Here is an 18365-nt window from a genome sequence, read left to right as displayed (position 1 = left end):
TCCTGTGCCATTTGTAACTTCAGAAGACCAAGTGAAGTCAGTTATGACTTGATGGCAATGAACAGAACTGAGCTTTCCTTATTTATCACTTGAAAAACTTTAAACTGAATTGATGTCAGTTCTTCTCTAAATGTTGAGTTAAGCTTCCCAAAGAATACATCTGGTCCAGGAATTTGGTTTTGGGGAGATTTTCGATCACTGATTAATTTTTTCCACTTGTTATAAAGTTGGATGAGGTTTTCTAAAGTAACCTGCATGTCAATGTAGGCTAAGTGTAGGAACCCACTAGCTATTTCACAGTAGGAGGATGGAGTAAACTTCTATAAACTTTTACAGCCTCAGAAATCCTATGGGTCAGTTTTATTCTGTTCTTTAGGGTCATTATGAGTCAAAATGACTCAATGATACTGCTTGTGGGTTGAGATTTTCTATTTCCTCTTGACATCTATTGTTCATAAGGTTCCTGTGAGTTGTGCTAGACTTGACAGCACCTAAAAACCAAAATAACTTGAGTTAGTATAGGCAATTTGTGTGCTTTTAATAGTTTGTCCATTCCATCTAGGTTATCCAGTTTTATCTGTCTGTTGTTGTTGTTGTTGTTGATTGCCTTCATGTTGAGCACAACTCCTAGTGGTCCTATGAACAAAAAGCCTGAAGCCTTTCTAAAACTATCAACATTTGGGGAGCTCTGATGGCCTAGTGGCAAGAAGCTACAACTACAATCCCAGAGGTGCGTGGTTCGAATCCACCAGATGCTCTGCCTGGGAAGGAGGGGCAATCTCCTCCTGTACCAGTCAGATCTGATTTGACAGTACACGCACACAAAAAATTAAAAAAAAAAAAAACCAAAAAGAAAAACAAAACAAAAAAACATTTATCAAAGTTCATAGAGTTTCTGGAAGCATGTTATTTAGGAAGTGGTTGTCACTCATTAATAATATTCTATCATAATTCTCTTTCTCGAGTCAGTTAGAGTCTTCTTTTCCATTTCTTATCTTGGTTATTTGCTTATTTTCTCTTTGTCAGTCTCACTAAAGATTTGTAGATTTTCTTAATCTTTTCAAGCAACCCACTCTGGTTTTGTTGATTCTCTGTATTCTTTTTCTGTTATCAGTTTTGTTTACTTCTTCTCTGATCCTTGCTATTTCCTTTCTTCTGGTATGTTCAGGGTTAGTTTGTTTTTCTCTTTCTAGTTACTCAAGTTTTAGAGGTAGGCTGATTTGAGATCTTTCTTCTTTTTTCATGTAGAATTTACATACTTTTCAAAGAGAAAAAAAAGACCTCATAGCCAAAATTTTTTTTCTAAAACTAATTCTGAAGGAAAGGGAAAATAGAGGTGTAGAGCCATTTCTTATTTTCAAAAAGAATTATTGAAATATGGTATTTTAATTTGCATTTACTCTTAAAACTAAAGTCAGTTGAGTGGGAAAAGCATAATTTCTCTCCTTTTGGGGATCTAGGGGTGGGATGATAGTATACGTAGCTTTATTCCTGCCACATAAAAGGTGTCCTGTAAGTGCTTAGAGAATATGGTTCTACTATAGGTGTCAGGGGAATCCCGGGATGCTAATAATAGTTAACACACAGGGCTGCTAATGAAAAAGTTAGAAAGTCTAGTCCATTGAAAGACACCAAGGAAAATATTCCTGGTTATCTACTTCTAAAAAAGTCAGCCATCTGGAACAAGGGACCCACTGTGGAGTATAGATTTACTATGACATATGTAAGATTATTAGGAATTGGAATTGACTTGATAGAAATTGCTTTTGCATTTGGTCAAGAATCCCAGATTTTTTTTTAAAAAAAATTTAGGTTGTTTATTTTTCATTTCAATGAACATCTACAGAGATTTTGGAATTCCATTCATTCATTGTTGCACCCTTCTCCCCGCACAAACCCCTCCCACCCCCCGTTTGCTCCTCTCCTTGAAAAGCAAAAGAAAAACTCCCTCATTGGTACACAATCCCCCCGCACCTCCCCAAACCCCACCCGCTACCCCCAAATATAATCCACTCTGCAACCCTCATTGCATACTCCTATGATAAAAATAATGCCCTAAAATATAATACTTTTAGACTATTCTCTCCCCCATAGACTTCAATATTATTCAAAATGGGTGACCCTGGAGGACATTATGCTGAGTGAGGTATCTCAGTCACAAAGGGACAAATGCTATATGGTGCCACTGTTGTAGAATGAGGCTGGCATTGGGGTGGGGGTAAGACTGAGAAAAACTGGATGAAATATGTTTATAGCATTGAAGTCTATGGAATCCCAGATTTTTGTTGCTTGCTTGTTTGAGCAGTATTGGGAGCTGGGGTGAAGCAGAAGGAAGTGAGCAAGGAGGGAACAAAACATACCGAGCTCTGTCCACTGTTCTACCTGAACCCACTGTTCCACTGCCACTGCTACCACCTGTCCACCCAACAAATCTTGAGAGCCCACACCCAGAGCCATCTCCCCTGCCTCACCTGCCTGTATCCCACCTCTGGTCTAATGCTGCAAGATTCTGTACTTGTCTTTAAAACTCAATCACTCATTGCTCTCCAGTCAGAACCCACTCCTAACTGACCCTCTAGCAGGTTTTCAGAGGCTGCACATTGCATAGGAAGAGATTGCCCATCTTTCTCCCATGGAACAGGTGGTGGATTCCAATCACTTATCTCTGGGTTGTCAGTGCCACACCTTATCCACTGTTGTTGTTGTTGTGTGAAGTCTAGTCACAAATGACTCTCCAGCGGGTTTCCAGAGTCAATTAATTGCATGAGAAGCGATTGCCCTTTTATCTCCAAAAGAGCAACTGATGGATTTGAATTGTGTGCTTCGGGGATTATAGCATAGCTTCTTACCACTATGTCACCAGACCTCCCTCCTTATCCACTAGACCACGTAATAAACAAAAGAAGAACCATTTTCCTTTCAAAAGGAAAACAAAAATACATCATAACAGACATGTATGCAGTCAGACATTGCCCAAATGTATATTAAGGACCACATACCTGTTGTATCTGAAAGATAAGGTAATTCTATCACACATACAAAAATAAGCAATAATTCCTTAAATATCAAATATTATGTATTACAGTTCCCTTCATTGTCTCATAAATATGTTTTTCCAGTTGGTGTGTTTGATTAGGGTCTGAACAAGGTTTACACATTGCATTTGCTTGGGATGGCTCTCAAATCTCTTTTACTCTTTAAGTTCCCTTTTACTTTCTTCTTTCCTTGAAATTTGCTTGTTGAAGAAACAGGAAACCAGAACTTGTTCACTTCTGAGTCCGTGTGTCTAGGCCAGTGGCCAGGGAAGCAGAACTTAAGAAAGGACGGAGAAATGATGTGGGAAAGGGAAACTTGGATGGGCTCTCCATTTTTCAGATGCCTTTTCTGGTTTTCAGTCATTGAAATTGTATCTCCTTATTGATCCCTCAGTCTCCTGGTCTGCGAGGTACAGCTGCTAATACCTGCTTTCTGCTCTAGTTCTTGGGGAGGTTGTGACAAAGGCTGGGATTTTAAAAATAAAGCCTAAAACAGCATTGAGCAATTGGTGCTATAAATACTAGAGGAGGAATTCTATTATTAAATGTCCTTTGTTCATAGAAGCTTCTGGCACAGTGGTGAGGTTGAGCCCCTTTTCTTTGTCCTTCTACATGGCTGCTTCCATGAGCTGGGAGCTTGGCGGCTGGGACAGGCAGGCCCAGGAGCGTGCCTGAGGGTGGGGAGCCCTGGGGTGGGGAGTCCTGGGCTCCCTTTCCAGCTCTGGCTGGAGCCTGCTTGCAATATCCTATTCCATCCCAACAAAAATAGAATAGCCAGGAGAATGCAAGGCCTGAGACAACTGTTCCTGTTTTGCAAAAGCATCGGAAGGACGTGTCCACAGGTGTGTGTGTGGCGGGTGTGGGGGGGGGCAATGGCTGCCCCCAGGAGCCCAGCACAGCCAGGAAGTTGTTGGGCCCCCATGATGGAAAGCTGAGGGTTGGGCTGGACTCTGGACAGCACATGTGGCTTCACCGTCTGGCCAGGATGCTGGGAACAATGGAGAGCCACTATCCTGGAAACACTGCACGTGTTTATGAGTCAATTAGTTCTCTTTCCAAACAAAAGGACCAGAGAAGCTCTGGCCAGAGAAGCGGCCAGGAACTGCAGCAGAGAAGCTAGCAGCCAGTCAGGTCAAGTTTCAGCCTGCCCTGGTTGGTAGAGAATTTCACTCTGAAGCCAGCAACCATGCCCTGTTAACTCTGCCCAAATCAACAGCCAGGAAACAAAAGGCGGGCCTTCCTTTTGGGGTGTCTTTGACCTAACCTGCACTCCAGCAGGCACTCAGTATTAAGTGACTTTAAGTCAAACACACAGCTAGCATATAAATTTCAACTCAAAGCAACTCTATAGAACAGAACCGAACTGTTTAATAAGGGTTCTCAGGCTGAAATTCTTCTGTTCCACCAGAGGGGAGCTCTGGTGGAATAGTCTGTCGTGAGTCATGCTGAGAACTCGAAGGTTGTGCCGCCCTTGCAATTCAAATCCACTAGCAGCTCTGAGGGAGAGAGATGTGCTGTCTCCCGTGATTTATAGCCTTCGAAACCCAATGGAATAGAGTCGATTGACTCAACAGCAGAAGTTGAGAATCTTTATGGAAAGGAGCCTGGTGGTGTGTAAGGTATGAGGCTGTCAACTGAAAGATCATCAGTTCAAACTCACTACCTGCTCCACGGGGGAAAGATGAGCAGTCTCTTATTAGACAGATTTACAGCTTTGGAAACCTGATAGAGTTGCTATGAATTAGACTCCACTGAGTAGCAGTGGGTTTGGGTTTTGGAATCATATGGGGAGCGGCCAATGGGTTTGAACTTTTGACATTTTGGTCAGCTACTGAATGACTCTACCACTGTGCAGTGAGGGTTCCTCCTTCACCACCCCTACCCCCACATATCTATATATGTGCATACTCTGTACACAGATCACCTGGGGAGGCCAGTACCGCTGGTCTGTAACTCATTGAGCATGCGCACTCGGGGTGTGTGTGTGTGTGTGTGTGTGTGTGTGTGTGTGTGTGTCCCCGCTCGTGCATGCGCACCACGAGGATAACAGAAACAACAGAACGTGTGTTTGCAAAAGGAGCAACTCCCTTATACTTTTTAAAGTACATTTAGAAGTAATGAGGGCCCAGAAGTTCCCATATGTGAAGTGGGAAGTTTTAAAGTTTCAGCCTTTTCTGAGCTTTCTGTGTGCCCAAAAGAGAAGCTTATTTTGGAAGTGGAATAAGTATGATTTTTTTTTCTCTCATCAACTCAAAAGTGGTTGAACTGATTTAGCTTCAACTATAAAAAGACAAAACCCAAATGCGCCCTGGGACAAGATTTACGTGTAGAATAGAATAGAAGCAACTAGAGGGGCAAGACTGTGAGAATATATTCCCATCTTCCTTCCAGCTGATTCTGCAGATGCCAGTCCAGCGCTCTGGAGGCTGGCTTTGTGTTTATGGAGTTTTGACTCAAAAAGGCAACCAATTCAAAATGAAACTGTTTTGCAAATCAGAGGCTTCTGGAAATTTCCTCAAATCAGAAATTAATATTCTGTACATTCTCATTTTTTGTAAAGTGATCTGCACAACCAGAATTTTCATCAGTGTTTCACTAATGAATTTAACCCTGCATTGTCCAGCTACCATTTAAATGGCAGCACCCAAAGTGACTGCTGAAACCATTTCAGAAATACTTGATAGCCCAAAGGATAGTAAAAGTGCACCCTCATTACTGAAATTGTTATAGTCACTGTTGTTGTTAGGTGCCGTAGAGTCGAGTACGACTTATAACGACCCTATGAAAAAAAAAATGAACCCTGTTCTGTCTTGTGCCATCCTCACACTTCCTGACACACAGGAGCCCATTGCAGCAGTCGCCTTGTCAATCCACATGGGTCTTCCTCTCCTTCGCCATCCTTTCACCCTTCCCGGCATCATAACTCTCTCAAAGGAATAACACCTCCTAGCAACATGCCCAAAGTATGTGAAGTGAAGCTTCATCATTCTTGCTTTCAAGAGCACTCTGGACACACTCTCTCCAAGATATATCTCTTCATTCTCTTGGCTGTCCATTGGATACTCAGTGCTCTTCTTCAACACCACAGCTCAAAGGCATCAATTCTTCTGATGTCATCTTTATTTATTGTCCAGCCCTCAGATGTATAGCAAGTGATCAGAAAGACTATGGCCTGAATCAGTTGCACCTTCATCTTCAAACTGACATCACTACTCCTCAATAATTTGAAGGTCTCTTAACTGTAGATTTTCCCAGTGCAATGTGTATCCTTATTTCCTAACTGCTCGTACCAAGGGTGTTAATTATCGATCCAAGCAAGACGAAGCTGTTGACAGTTTCAATCTCCTCTGCATCCACAATGATATTGCCTATTGGTCCAGTGGTACGAATCTTTGTTGTTTTTTTTTTACATTGAGATGCAATCCATACTGAAGGCTGCATTTCTTGATCTTCTGCAACAAGTGCTTCAAGTCCTCTTCACTTTCACCAAGCAAGGTTGTGTCACCTGCCTAACACAGGTTATTGATGAGTCTCCCTCTGAGCCTGATGCCACATTTCTCCTCATAAAGTCCAGCATCTTAGATAATTTGCTCAACATACAGATAGGTATGGAGAGAGGATACAACCTTGCTGCACTCCCTTCTCAATTTTAAACCATGCAATTAGTTATGTAATTGGCCTAAATATTGTGGCGATAGCCTTTCTCCCATATAGATCTGCTGTTATTATGTGCCATCAAGTCAAAACTGACTCATAGTTGACCCTTTAGTGGGTTTTCAGAGAAAGAATGTGGCATAAAAATCAGAAGAAGACTCATCAACAACTTTCATTATGCAGATGACGAAACCTTGCTTGCTGAAAGTGAAGAGTACCTGAAGTGCTTGATGCAGAAGAAGAACTACAGCCTTCAATATCAACATCTCAACATCAAGAAAACAAAGGTCTTTACCACTGGCCCAATAGGCAACATCATGGTAGATGGAGAAAGGATTGAAACTATTAATGATTTCATCTTACATGGATCAGCAATCGATACTTTTGATACTAGCAGTCAGGAGATCAGGAGACACACTGCTTTGGGCAAGTCTGCTGTCAGGGACCTCTCTAAAATACTGAATTGCAATGATGTCAAGTTTGAAGATGAAGATGCACCTGATTCAGTTCATGGTCTTTTCATTCACTTACTGTGCATCTGAGAGATAGACAGCTAGTAAGGATTATAGAAGAAGAATCGATGCCTTTGAGTTGTGGTGCTGGAAAAGAGTAATTAGTATCCCATGGACTTTCAAAGAAGAAACAGATATGTCTTGAAGAAGATGCCCCCAGAATGTTCCTTGGAGGCAAGGATGACAAAGCTTCATCTCACATACTTTGGGCATGTTGCTAGGAGAGGTCAGTCCTTGATAAAGGGATATCCTACTTGGCCAGATGGATGGTTGGTGAGAGAGGAAGACCCCCCAATAAGATGGACTGGCGTTGTGACTACTGCACTGAGCTCAAATGTCAGAAATTATGAGGATGGTGCAGGACTGGACAGATTCAGGTCTGTTGTTCTTTGGATTGCTATGAGTCATTCTCAAGTCAGTGGCACCTAACAATAACAACAACAACGAGCTGTGTGGGTGAAGATTTTTCTTCCTCAGAATAGCTGGTGGATTTGAACTATGTGCCTTGGGTTGGCAGTGTAACTCCTTAGCCACGAAGCCACAAGAGCTTCCTCCTACAGGTCAAGTAAGCTCTATATTCTATACTGTTTAGAGACAGTTGTAGATAAAGTGAAGTTAAAAGTTGATTTTTGGAGGATTCTAATTCCCTAATGCTGACTGTCAAGTTAACAACTACATATTCAAGGCATCTGTTTACAGAGAAACAGTTATGTGTGGATGACACATGTAACAAGCCACAGAACCGGAATATCACTGAGCTTACCAAGTGGGTTGTACAGACTGGTTTTGTTTTGCTCGCTGAAAGTTTTGATAGTAGCTATTTATTTGTATCACTGAAAGACAAGCACACCATAGAGAGAAGTAGGCCAAATTCTCGTTGTTAAGAACACAATGGAGCTCAGTTAAGCAGTCCAACTTAACTAACTCCTCAACCTTGATACTGAGCTTCATTTTCATCTGGGAAACTGAGAAATCTACTTCGGAAGGTTGTGATGCAGATCAAAGGAGATGAAGAATAGGAAAACCCTAGAACAGTGTCTGACTAATATAGTGGTTGAAGTAGTAATGGTAATTATAAAAATGGGGGTGGCCCTTCATTCACTCATTCTCTTTTCTATCAAATCATATAGATTAATATTCTTTCCAAAAAGTGACATTTTCTTGTGATCAACAACCGTTGTTTGTTGTCAGATTCCCTCAAGTTGAGCATGACTCATTGCAACCCTATGAACCCTGATCTGAACCCTGTCGTATCCTGTGCTATCCTCATACTACCTGACAACATTAGAGCCCATTGCAGCAGTCACTGTGTCAGTCCTCCTAATTGAAGGTTATCCTCTCCTTCACTCTGCCTTTCCAAGCATGATATCTCTCTCCAAGGAATAACCTCTCCTAGAAACATGCTCAAAATATGTGAGATGACGCTTTATCATTTTAGCCTCCAAGGAGCACTCTGGCTGTACTTTCTCCAAGATATATTTGTTCTTTTAGCAGTTCATGGGATGTTCAGGTCTCTTCTTCAATACTACATCTCAAAGGCATCAATTCTTCTGTCATCTTTATTTATTGTCTAGCTCTCAGATGCAAAACAATTGATCAGGAAGACCAGAACCTGAGCACCTTTGTCCTCAAACTGATATCATTGCTCCTCAGTAATTTGGAAAGGATCTTTTTTTCCCCAGTGCAGTGTGTCTCCTTACTCCTGACTGCTGTTACCAAGGGTGTTTATTGTGGATCCAAGCAAGATGAAGCTGTTGACAGTTACAATCTCTTCTCCCTACATCATGATGTTGCCTATCGGTCCATTGGTAAGAATTCAGAAAAAAACCGAAATTGATATTAAGGGACTCTCAAAATTGCACTAGAGCATTGAGAAGCCAAAACAAAGGGGAAACATGCCAAAGTAAAAAAGCTGAATACAAGATTTCAAAGGGCAGCTTGGGAGGACAAGGCAAAGTATTATAATGGAATGTGCAGAGAACTGGATTGGAGACTAAAAAGAGAAGAATGCACATTTCTCAAGCTGAGAGAACTGATAAACAAATTTAAGCCTTGAGTTGTAATACTGAAACATGCTGTGGGCAATATGTTGAGTGACTCAGGAAGCATCAAAAGAAGAGAGAGGGAATGCACAGAGTCACTGTACAAAAAAGAACTGACTGACAATGAAAAATTTTGGGAAGTACTCTATGAGCAGGAGCCAATGGTAGTGAAGGAGGAAACTGAAGACATTAGCACTGAAGACATTGGCAAAAAATAAGACCCCAGGAACTGAGAGGATACCAGTTGACTTGTTTGAGTTAACAGATGCAGGCCTGGATTTGCCCACGTCTATGCCGGGAAACTTGGAGGACAGCCAGTAGATTGAAAGAGGTTCATATCTGTTCCCATTCCCAAGAAAGTTGATCCAACATAGTGTGGTAACTACCAAACAGTAACATGAATATCACTTGCAAGCAAAATACTGCTGAAGACCATTCAAAACGGACTTGAACAGTACATAGTAATCAACACTAGGAAATGCATTTTCTGCAGGGTCTGCAGACACATATGCATCATTGCTGTTAGTTGCTCCAAAAGTAGAATTGCTCCCTTGGGCTTTTCCTGCTGGCAAACGAGGCCGAATGTTTAACTGGTAACCAGAAGTTGAGCGGTTTGAATTCACCAGCCGCTCTGTGGAAGAAAGATGTGACAATCCACTTCTGTAAAGATTTGCAGTCTCCGAAATTCTGTGGGGCAGTTATGCTCTATCACTGTGTACTGGAGTCGACTCAACCGCAGTGGGGAATCTTTATGTGGGAGCCGCTCTCCAGGTCTTCCTGTCAAGGAGACTGGGCGGAGAGAAACTGCTAATCTTTTGGTTGGTGGTTGTTGCTGCTGCTACTGCTGTGAAGTGCTCTTGAGTTGGAATGACTCACTGCTGACCCTCCAGCGGGCATCCCGAGGCAGCAGTCAACCGCTGAAAAGAGGAAGTTCCCCAACATGAAGGACAACAGTGACTGTGACAATGAGTTTGAGCATGGCAGAAACTATGAGGACGGCACAGGAGAGGGCAAACTTAGGTCTATTGTTCCTTAGTTGTCTAGAGCACCTAAGAACACCAGCTCTTTTTTTTAACAACTTTTTTTTAAAGTTCATATTGGTTTGCACACAAAATTCACTTACATTGTGTTTCGTACATGTACATCATATCTTACACATTCCTTCATTCACATTGTTTCCTACGAACATTCCTGTACATTGTTTTTTTACAAAATTAATCACAACTGATCTATATCCATTATCATCCAATCTTTTCAGGTCTCCATTAGATGTTTCATAATTCCTTAAACCCCTTTCTCCCACCCACCGAACTCAATGATTTTCTCTCGCTGCCCCGCTGCTCCCCTCCTCTTCCCCCTTTGGATTTTTATACACATCTTACTAGTTAGCCTTCTATTTTTACAATAATGGTCAGAGAAGCCTTACTCCCAAAGCAAGAAAATGGAAACAGCCCGGATGTTCATCAACAAATGAATGGATTGAGAAATTACGGAACAAGAAATTATGGGACAATACAATGGAGTACTATGCAGCAATCAGGAGCAATAATTTCATAAGATACTACATAACATGGGAGAGTCTAGAGAGCATTGTGCTGAGTGAACTGACTCAGTCTCCTAAGGACAAGTACTGCATAAGTTCAGCTCTTTTTTTTTCCTTTTTTTAAAATTTAATTTAGTTTGTTTCTTTTTCACTTCAATGAACATCTACAGAGATACTGGAATTCAATTCATTCATTGTTGCACCCTTCTATAAGTTCAGCTCTTATAAACGGATGCAACATCAAATATAGTACTCATACTATGTGCAACCCACTATATTCTGTTCTATTCTAGTCTAGTCTATAATGCTGTTTTATTCCTTGGGTTCTTTTTGTGTTCCAACCCTCATCACAAGGTCTGCTACACAGATGTCACTACTGTCTGATTGGTCTTGCCTGGTGTTTGTAAACACCTTACCTAGATGAGTCTGGGGAAGGCAATTAGCACTTGCCGGATCCCAGAGAGTTAGCTTTTGAATTAACACCTCTGGCCAAGGTTGAAAGCCAAATAAATCTTCCCTGAATATTCTTCCCCATTAAAACTACCTCTTCAGATAATGAATGACAGCTGCAAAGGGATGAGACACCTGCCCTCCTTGGACTTTCACCCCTGGCCTGGCTCTTGGACAATGACATTCTTCCTCAGACCCTTCTAACAAGGGAGGCCAAGATCGGGGTTTGGCCTGCAGAGAAACTGGCTGGGGGAAGGGGGGGGGAGGGTGCATGTGCATATGTGAATTGAGCGAGGGAGGGCAAGGCTTGCCAACCTCGCAATGTTTCCCTTCTAATGCCATCTACATCCCACGTTCCTGCCAGGTCTGAGGGGAATGTCCACTCCCCTGGGAGAGGATCTCTCTCCTGGCTCAGAGAGCCTCTTCCCCTGGAGAGAGGAGCGATCCAGCCAGGAAGAGCAGGAGCACCCTTGGCCGCCAGCTCCATGCTCCTCCTCCCTGGTTTGGTCCTTTCGCCTTGACACAGCCTTGGTCCAGTAAGATGATATGACCACAGCTGGTCTCCTCCACGTAGAACAAGTTGGAAGCAAGAGAACTTGGGGATGGAATTCAGTTTCACTAAAAATAGCTGCAGTACAGACCCTGTGACTTACCACTCCTCAGAACAGTCAGTCGTGAACTGCTCAGGGCCCACTGACCCTGGCGCTAACTCTGGACTAACAGCTTTTCCAGCCTGAAGCCCTTGAAATCAGGAGAGGCTAAGGGTGTCGGAGGGTGTTGCGGCTCAGATGCAGAAACACCCAGTGACGATATGAGCAAGAAGCTTCCTACCTCTGGGAGCGCGTGACCATTGGCCCTAATAACAACAGGTCCCTTTAAGATTTTCAGTCCATGGTGGGATCTTCCTTGTTCCTCACCACCAGACCCTTTGCAGCTCTGCTTTTAAGGTAGGTGAAACCAAACTCGATGGGGACAGTGATATGGGAATGGTGAGCCTCCTGGGTAACTCTGGCCCAGGTTCACTTGGCCAGGGCCAGGGTGAAAAAACGTCAGGGCAGAATATAGCTGGCAAGTAAATATACAAGCCCAGGCCCGTGCTCCCAACACACCCGACAAGCCACAGTAATAGTTGGGAATACATTCCATTTCTGGCATGTTCTCACTTAAAAGCCAAGGAGTTAGTCAGCAAAAAAGCATCTCAGATGTTCCATTGAACCCATTCTTCACTTCTCTACCTAGAGCTGCTTTATTTGAGGTACCTTATTCAAGGTACCTTGTGCTTCCTGTCCGGTTCCTAACTCTGTGGGTTTGAACGTGGCACAGGGCATCCGCGTTTGCCTTTTCTGCTGTGTCGCCGTTGAAGGTAATCTTAAACTGCTGGATCCCTACAGTTCAGATACAAGACAGACTTGCGTGGTTTCCATTTCCTTCCTGAAACATGGTCTTTAGGACCCATCTCTGATTTCTAGCCTGTTTATAGCCATGGGCTTTGGGGAAGGGGATGGTTTTAAAGGAGAGCTGGAAAGTTCTGGGGGTGACAGTAGATCCTTGTGAGAGATAAAGAAGCAGGTCTGGCTGTTGGACATTTATTGTTGTGGTTGAGTGACATTGGGGTGTCTTCCTCATAGTGACCCTATCTCTTTGTAACAGGATGAAACCCTTCCCAATCCTTCACCACCCCCACAATGTCTTGTGTGCTTGAACCTATTGGTGCAGCCGTTGTGGTAATGCATCTAATTGAGAGGCTTCCTTTTTTATCATCAATCCACTGTTTTACCAAGCATGATGTTGTCCTCCTGGACTGTCCCCTCCAGCTCATGATAACACGAAGTATGTGAGATGAAGTCTCACCGTCCTTGTTTTTAAGGAGTGCTCTGGTTTCGCTTCTTCCAAACCAGAGTTGGTTGTTGTTTCAGCAGTCTGTGATACACGTTCAGTGTTCTTTGCCAACACTGCAATTCAGAGGCATCCATTCTTCTGCAGGCTCCTGTCGTCATTGTCCCACTTCCTCATACATATGAGGCAAGTGGAAATATAACGACTTGGATGAGGTTAGACCTAGCCATTTTCTTGGAAGGTTAGAGTCTAGCAATTTTCTGCTCAACACATTGGGTTTTGTGCAGTGAGTGAAGTAAACTACTATGCCAACATTCAAGTTTGCCAACCCAGGATGTTTTCATGAAAATGAAGAGACACTTTAGTAACAGATGTGCTTACTTGCATGAAAATGGCAAGCTTAAAATATTACAGGGCTTGAGTAAACAAGTCTTTAGAATCAGAATCATCTGTTGGCTGGGCATTTCTAGAAAAATGCATGACTGATAGTGAACATTATACCTCCCCCATTTCCCCCCTTCTACCCAGCTTCAAGGTGGATCAGTGTCCAAATCTTGTAAACGTAAAATCTCGGAACTGGAGGAGACACCTTGGAAGTCACCTGGTTGAATCCTTCTGGAATTCATGAGTTGTGACAAGTAACTCAGTCCTGCCTAGACTGTTGTCCCAGTTCCCCCTGCAAACTCAAAATGGCTCCATAATGGGAGATTCCATTGTGAAGTTGTGACTTGATCAGAATCCAATGCGAGTGGCACTTTCTCCTTCCCTTTTCCGGGTATCACTTTAAGGTGTGCTCATGTTACTGCAAAGCTCCGTAAAAGTTGGCCTTTTACAGTTCTTTCCCCCCCATGCTGTCTTTATTACATCATTAACACCAGGTGATGATCTTACCACGTGAACGTTAATCACATTTTGTTGAAAGTTGTCAGAGGTTTTGCATTCAATCTGAGTATGCTTTCTACTAAAACACGAGCAAAAGTGATTTTTTTTTCCTTTTGCTGAGCAAGGGCATTTGCTGCAGGTTGCCTCTAAATAGCACACTTACCTAGCATTTTGAACAAATGGCTCCACGAAGAAAATCTCCATAAACAAGCAACTTTTCAGGAATGTGCTTGTGGATAAAGCAGTCGCTCCCGAACCCTATTCCATAAACCAATGTCAGGCTCAATGCCTACGAATCAGACAAAAGATGGTTTTAAAATGTTATTTCTGGGCTGTTCCGTATCCTTGAGTCAGAACTGACCCCTATCTGACGCTTTGGTGGGTTTTCAGAGGAGATTACCTATCCTTCTCCTGCAGAGAAGCCGGTGGCCTGGAACAGCATGCCTTCAGGATTGCAGCACAGCTTCTTGCCACTAGGTCACCAGACCATTCTGGTTCAGAAGATTTGATAAAACCTGGTCAGATTTGGAGAGCATGGCTAGTGTTGGTACCTTTGGATTTTATTTCTTTACTTGTTTTAGTTCAAGTAATGGTTCTCTTTTGCCATCAAAATAAAGCTCAAACTCTCCAACCTAGCATCGCACCCAGGCACTCTATGATCTAGCTTTAACCTACCTTTTCTGTTGTTTTCCTGATTATGTGCCTTCACCACCACCCTCACCCCACCCCTGGCAAATTGAACTCATCCTGGTTTCCCGTTTTCCTTTCATGCACCTTTGCTCATGCAATTACCTTCAAATGTGTCTCCTAGTCTCACTTGTCTGCACTCTCAAATCTCTGCTTTAGGGTGCAGAAGGATGACTTGAAGGGCTTGCTTAAAGTGCAGATTCCTAGGTCTCACTTAGGACAGAACTGATTCGGTCAGTCTGGAGTTTTTAACAAGCGCCACAGAGAATGTGATGCTAATGTCACTTCCAGAAACACTGAATCTAGCGCCGATGCCAACTCTACACTATCCTTCTGGAAATGATTGCCTTTTCCCGCCACTACCCCCAGAGCATTTGGTTGATAATTCAGTGATTGAACATTTCACTCTCCACCTTGACTTTGAAGTATTCATTCATGTCATCATTCCTGTCACTCAACAGGCATTCACTGATAGCAGACATCAAGGGCGGAGCTTTCTTACCAGTGTCTCTGCTACTTGGACGCAAAGATCCATGCCCCCGTCTCCCTCTGTAAACACTTGAGTTGTGTGTGAGGAGTATGTCAGTGGATGGGATGGAATTTAAAGCACTCTGCTTTGGGTGACAGGGACCTTAGAGCCTGTCCCAGGTGGAAGCTTTCACTTTCCTTAAAGATTTCAAATTCAAATTCAAGGCAGGCATCTCCACATACCAAATCTGAGATTCCTGCACGAGAATGGGATCAGAGCAGCCTTCTGGAGTTGGGCAGTTACAGCATCCAGGATGACTTGAAGCCAGGGAGTCTCTTGGCTTAGGTAGGATGGGAAAGCACCTGGCATTTCTAAATACAGTATTTCTGCCACAGGGAGGGATGAGCACAGCGCCAAGAGGTGCTGAGGAAGGCCGGGTACATCAGGTGATGGGAATTGAGAGAGGGTTCACCTGGGGCAGCCTTCCCCCCCCCCCTCACCTTTGGGAAACTCCTCTGGAATTGATTTCATTGAAAGGTTGTGCTTTCTAAATTCTTTTTCTTCACACACATATAATTATATAATTACATAATAAATATGTAACCATCCATGCTCCTAACCTAGTATGTATCCTTCTACATTTTTATTCTCATTGTATAAGCCAGATATAATATATATATTCAGACATATGTACATGCATATGTGTAATTTAATTATAGGTTGCTTTACAGAAACTCTATCCTTCCACTCATATAGTGCTATAGCTTGCTCTTTTACCTGTGTGACTTTAGGTGCCCTGGACATCCGTTTCCTCATCTATAAAATGTGTACAATAATAGTGCCAATCTTAGAAGGTTGTCGTGAGGAGTCAAAGAATCAAAAGATGCAACACTCTTAAACTATAACCAGGCATTATGTGTTTACTACTTAACGGTTGTTTCTGTTATTTCTACCCAACAAAACCTATGCCTCAACTGCTATTATCCTACTGCAGTCTTTGAAATGATTACCCAGGGTTTCAAGATGCAGATGTAGACTTATATGACCAATGATTCCATCTTTAATATTCACAGTGCTTCCTACCTCCCTGTTTCAGCTATTAAAAAGCAATGTCCCACTAACCACTTTGACACAAGTACTCTTATGTGTTGTTGTTTATGTTCCAATGGGAGAGATATCAGGGAGTGGAATGGCTGGATTGAAGAGTATATGCATATTGATTTTCATTTCAATAGATGTTGCCATATGGCTTTCCAAAAAGCATGTAACATTTCCACCAGCAGTGTATGAGTATGCACTTTTTCTTGCAGTCACACGAAAAATTGATCTTAGTGCTTTTTAAAATTTTAACAGTCTTGTGTGTGAAAAGTATCAGCTTATTGTTACTTTAACTGGATTTCCCATCCCTGGCTACTTTTAATTCTTCTGGTCAAATGGTTGGCCCTTTGGATTTATTTCTCAGTGAAGTGACACACCTAGTCAATATCCTTCCTATTCTTTGCCTTTTAATTTTATTTTTTTTAAGCAACAAACATATATTGAACTTACATATTACATTGGTTGGGGGTAAAGTAGAACAAACAATAAAGCTTCTTTAATTGTTAGATACACAAATGTAAAACAAATTGTATGATTTTTTAAATTTTATTATTTGTTTGTGTGTGTACCATCAAATCGGATCTCACTGATACAGGAGGAGAGTGTCCCTCCTTCTCCAGCAGAGCACCTGGTGGATTCAAACCGTGCACCTCTTGGATTGCAGTGCAGCTTCTTGCCACTAGGCCGCCAGAGCTCCCTAACAAATGATATTCCTTAAAATTGTGCTTCCAGTATTTTTTATTGAGATTTTATTGTAAGTTTATAAAAAACATGGATTTCCATTCATTCATTGTTGCACATTTTCGTCCCTGCTCCCCCTCCCCCCAGTTTGCTTGTTTCTCTGGGGAAAAAAAGATTAGGTGTTGATGCCTTTGAGCTGTGGTGCTGGAGAAGAGTACTGAATGTACCATGGACTGCCAGGAAAATAAACAGATTCATCTTGGAGAGGATTAAACCAAAGTACTCCTTGGAGGCAAGGATTCTGGGGCTTCGTCTGACATACTTTGGACATGTTGCCAGGAGGGACGGGTCCTTGGAGAGGGACATCATGCTTGGGAGGGTGGAGGGACAGTGCAGGAGGGGAAGACCCTCTATGAGATGGATTGATTCGATGACTGGGGTAGTCGGGATGGGTGTGTCAGAGGCAGTGCGGTTGGCGCAGGACAAAGCAGGCTTTAGGGCTGTTGTGCATAGGGTCGCTATGAGTCGCAAATGACTCGACGGCACATAACAACAACAACATTATTGGTATGACGGGAGTACAGAGTAAGAGCTGCATAGTAAAAGGGGGGACTGTATAAAACTGAAAGAACTTTTTTCTAAAATATTTTTTAACTTCTTGTAGTTTGGGTGAAAGTTGATAGAGCAAATAAGCTTCTCATTCAACAGTGTATACGTATTTTGTCTAGTGCCGTTAGTGACAATCCCTTCATGTGATCCCTGCATTCTTCCCACATCCTCGCAAACTTTGTTTCTGGGCAGATGCTGCCCTTGTGCTCTCCTGTGGTGGAGTGTTCCGAGGAGCACCTGCTCCCGGGTGGTGTTCCCTTTATAGCCCTGTTTGTTGTTCATCTGAAAAGTGATCTTCATGCGTGGGTTCAGTTCCAGATTTGAAGGACGTCTGGGGGCCACAGTCTTGGGGTTCCACCATGGTAGGACCAGTAAGTCTAGTCTTTTTGTGATTTGGGGTTTTGTTCTGCATTACTCTGTCCAGGATCTTAATTGTGATCCTAAGCGGAGTGGAAGGTTGTAGTACCAGGGCACCCCCTAGTTCTAGGGGTGGAGGCTCCTGTGGTCCATTAGTCCTGTAGACTGTTTCCTTGATTCTTACATTTTCTTCACTCTTAATAGTCCTGAAATGGAAGAGACCACTAGTTGTGTTTCAAATGGCCACTCTCAAGCTTTTAGTCAGTACTCACCAAAGCAGGATAAAAACTCATTGTCTTTGATGACTTTGTTATGCCAATTTGACTTGGCTGTCCCCTGAGACTATGGCCCTAAGCCCACAGTGACTCACTCCCTAGCTGTGTTTGGTTATCACTTAAAAGTTTGCATAATTATCCCTCTGCTTGAAAGGATCCCTCTACTATAAAACCAAATCCCATTGACATTGAATCACTTCCCACTCATAACAAACTTCTATTGGGTTTCCAAGGC

The sequence above is a fragment of the Elephantulus edwardii genome, unplaced genomic scaffold (assembly GCF_000299155.1).
Source record: "Elephantulus edwardii isolate Elephantulus edwardi_28Jun2011 unplaced genomic scaffold, EleEdw1.0 scaffold00016, whole genome shotgun sequence".
NCBI lineage: Eukaryota > Metazoa > Chordata > Mammalia > Macroscelidea > Macroscelididae > Elephantulus > Elephantulus edwardii.
Note: the sequence above shows the minus strand (reverse complement) of the source record.